This window comes from Vigna radiata, unplaced genomic scaffold, assembly GCF_000741045.1.
Source record: "Vigna radiata var. radiata cultivar VC1973A unplaced genomic scaffold, Vradiata_ver6 scaffold_178, whole genome shotgun sequence".
NCBI lineage: Eukaryota > Viridiplantae > Streptophyta > Magnoliopsida > Fabales > Fabaceae > Vigna > Vigna radiata.
In genome coordinates this window covers 446,647-451,201 of record NW_014542554.1, presented here as the reverse complement: position 1 = coordinate 451,201, position 4,555 = coordinate 446,647, and positions in this window count along the sequence as shown.

Here is a 4,555-nt window from a genome sequence, read left to right as displayed (position 1 = left end):
TGCCACTAGGTTATTTTCTTTAGTGACTTACTTTTTGTTGTTTTTATTTAATTTTGATCCCCACTTTAATGATGTTTACTTTGTTTGATTTTGTTAATTTATTTATGATGTTAGTTTAGATTAGGCAGGTTGGTCGTTAGTGATATTACATTGTTTCCTTAAGATTTATTGGATTGTTCTTGTGTTTATTCTGCTATGATTTGGCTCAATATTTAATCTGTTGTGTGCTTGTGATTGCGTATATGCTTAGTTGCCTAATCGGTGTTTAATCTTTGCTTAGTTGATTAAACTGTATGGTGCATGACTGATTAAATTTGTGTATTGCATTCGCTTAGTCTGCAATTCTGAAGACCGAATTACCCTTCGCTTAGTTGGGTGATTCGTGTTGGATTTGGATTAGAGTAGTGTGTACTTGTCGTTAATATGTGATTGGAAGCATAGTAATTGAGTTAATGACCAACCGTTTTTATCCTGTATTTGATTCCGTCTTTGCATTCCTGTTTACATTTTGTTTCGCATTTCTGTTTTCACATTTCTGCTTGCATCCGTGTTTTAATTTAATTCATCAGCATTCATAAACTTTTCACAACCCCCCACTTTGTGTTTGACCTGATTCTCGAACCACATTTGGTCCTTGAGAGACGACCTAGGAGTCACTCCTAGTCTATACTGCATTCTTTTATGGACATTAAATTTGCATGGGCCGCGACACCCATCACAGAGTATCGAGCATTAGCTGCCATAATATGTGAAATTCAATGGATTTCTTACATATTACAAGATTTCAATGTTGAGACCACTACGGTTGCTGCCCTCTATTGTGACAATAAGTCTACCAGACATATTGCTCACAACCAAAGCTTCCAAGAAAGGACTAAGCACATCGAACTCGACTGTCACGTTGTGCACGAAAAGATTCAAGCAAATCTTCTTCATTTCCTACCCATTAGCTCTAATGAACAACTCGCTGACATCTTCACGAACCTACCTCACCGCATGCACTTCTAGTTTATTATTCCTAAGCTTGGATTGGTAAACGTACACATTCCAACTTAAGGAGAGGCTATAGATATTTGTTTTCGGTTAAGATTACTATTTTATAATAGTAATCAATTAGGTTAGTTGGTTTTAGGTTAGTTGGTTTTAGGTTAGTTGTTGTTTTCCCGATTCCCTTTTCCTAGCCTATTTAAAGGTTAGGACTTTCCACCTCATATTGTAATACAGAAGAAAAATACCACGATAGGAATAAAAAGGTTGAAGTTTTTCTCTTACCTCTGTTGAAGTCTTTGCACCGATCATCTTTTTTTTCTTCCTTCCAAAAACCACATACACCCACCGCCAAGAGCTTCGTGCTCTTTTTTTCTATCTTCCAGAAGCATCGCATTTTTTCTCTCTTGTCTGACGAAGGCTACTCGAGGGCAACAACTTTATCAAAGAGATATTTCTATCTCTTCAGGCCTTTTGTTTTGGGCCTTGATTTAAAGCTTTGGGCATGTTGCTTAATATACACTAATTATAATTTCTCTTTATCTTGTTTAATAAATGAAACTCAATGTTGTATAACACATAGTCTAATGTGTTTTTGTCTATTATTTATCATCTGATACTTTGTTATAGTTAAAACAAATTGGTCTAAAATAAATTTGTTTAATTTTAACACTTAATTGAAAAATAGAAAAATTTTATATATTTAATAAAATAAAAAGATTTCATAACAACTCAACTAAAAATACTTAAATTAGTGAAAGACATAAAATTTAAAAATACCTAAGTCAATGAGAGACGTAATTTTAGTAAGTCATTTCTAAATATTGATCCAGAAAATTGTCAATCTAACATTTTCTTTTCAGTGTCAATTGAAATTTATTTTTTACCTTTATGGATCAAAAAGTTAACCAGAAAAAAATCTCAATCAACGAAATAGTAAAATTAATTTTAATCCATGTTACGCTAAATCATTATGATAAAGAACAATTAAAAGTATTTTCACAACTTAAAAGAATTTAATTATAATTGAATAAAAAAATATTAATATTAATATTTTTAATTACTAATCATTATTTAATATTTAATTTTTTTATTTAATTGTAATTAAAATATTTTAGAAGAAAAAAATTAAAATGTCTATTATAAATTCTAATAAGTTCTTTCGATTTAGTCTTCTTCTCTTAAAAACAATCCAACAAATTTGAATTTTTTTTTATCATTTTCAAGTACGAAACAAATTTAACATTTAAATGTAAAAAAAAAAAACAGTAATTAAAAATATTTTTTAAAGCATTTGTAGGTAGGAATGACAACGGGTTGGGTCAGGTAGTGCCAACCCGCAATCTGATCTGACAAAAAAAATTCATCCACTATCCGACACGCTACTCACACGGATATACGCTTAAAAAGTATCTTCGGATATTTTAAAAATACCCGCAAATATTTAAAAAATATTTTTATAAATTATTAAAATAAAATTTAAATAGAATTACAAAAAATATATAAAATATAATATAAATTAAATTAAATTAAATATAAATTAAAATTTAATTTTTGTTTCGGTTGAATTGGTGCAAAGATCAATCGTCCTTCTTTTCTTTGTTATCTTTTGATCTTCAATCTTTCCTAAGAATGTCATCCACTCTGAGGTGTTGTTGTTGAACTGCAAAAGACACCCCTACGCTCAAGATTTGTTTCATAAAGAGGTCTCTATATTTTATTAGGATAGAAGAGGATGATTCTACCTAGACATCAAATTGTATAGTTATATTTATAGGGCCTGTGGCAAGCTGGCAAGTCCATTGATTAAATAATCAATAATCAATACCGTATATTTTGTTTTGTAAAGAGTAATGATTGAATAATCAATACCGTATATTTTGTTTTGTAGAGAGTAAGAGAATATGACCTATTAATACCGGTTAATTGTCCATAAATGACAATTAATTCTGATCGGTATACTTCATAGTACAATTTTAATTAAATTTAACCTTGTAAAATATAAATTAATGTTAATTTTAATTAAATTTAACTTAATAAAATAAAAATTAAATTTTTATATTTATTTTTTGCGGGTAGCAAGATATCTACAGACAGGGATAGTATAATACACGTCCCGACCCGTTTATAAGCGAATATTAAAATATCCGCTATTCGCGGGTTTTGGGAAATAAATATCCGCGAGTATCAACTATCCTTCACGGATTTTATTTACGGATATCCACGGACACGAAAATTTTTGTCATCCCTATTTTTAAGTTTTAAAACTAAGATCTATAAGCAATCTAAGATTTTTTTTTTCGGTTCCTTTTATACATTGGATGGTGAAATTAATTTGACGTTTCGCTCATGTGTTCAGGTGGGAAAAGTCTACAATGATTTTATTTAAAATGTTGAACACTCTTGACAGAAAATTTATGTTAATTTTAGGCAAAACAAAATTAATTATCGATTAACTTTAATTAAATAAATAATATAGATTTAATTATTTTAAAATAGGGCTGAATTGTAAAAAAAAATTGGAAGTACTTATAAATTTCTTTATTTATGAGAACCTTTAATTTATTGACATTTTCCATTACTAGTCAATTACATGGTCAGCTTTAATGCTGACGTCACGTCAGCATTGGTGAATAGTTCAGTAGGTATGCTCCAAAAAAATTTTCAAGTTTAGATCATCCGGTTTTAAAATATTAATTGTTGAGATATATTCATTAATCTCAAGTTGACAAATTAATTTTGAATTTAAACTTGATTTCGAATGAAGTAATTTATATGATTTTTGTACTGAATATGAAGCTCGTTGAATTTTATTAACTTTTTTTTGTAATAATATATATAAAGTTAAATCAATCTTACAAATTTAAACTTTATAACATTACAAAAATAATATATTATAGTAAGGGTTAAATTTCGAGGGTTTTTGAAAACTTCAGGTAGCTCAGCGGTTTACCTCAAAGCCGTAGTTAAGTTTTCAATTATTTTTTTAATAAATCTTCGAATCCTTCTTATTACCTCACTTTCCTCTTTCTTCTCCATTTCTCATTTTCTTATTCACTGTGCTCACAGTTTCTCTGACCTAGTTGTCCAGTGTCTATATTGCACTCATTTTTCACGATTCGTCAGGGAATGTGCGACAGTATCCTTCGTCGTTGGTCCCTCACCGGTAAGTTCTCCTTAACTGGATTCCCTAATTGCTTCGCCTCTCGTTTGAACTCCATTTTCCATCCCATTACGCTATTCTGAAAACCCTAGAAATTAAGGAACCTAATCCCTATTAGAATTTTGCGAAATTAGTTTTACAAATGTGGATAGAAAATAGGGTTGGATGCAAAGATTTTCTATATTAAAGCTTTCACTGTTTTGAAGTTTATGAATCTCGTTCGTTTGTTCTACCTTTCTCTTGCTCTATATGCACTTTCAATTTTCCTATTAGAGCTTGACTATGACTTGTTTTGTTAATTTGGCCATTTCGCATGAAGCATTTTTTATTTCGCTTTAACTAAATAGATTATGAAGTTATATGCACAATGTTGTTTCTTTTCTCAAGTTTTTCTGTGTCTGATAG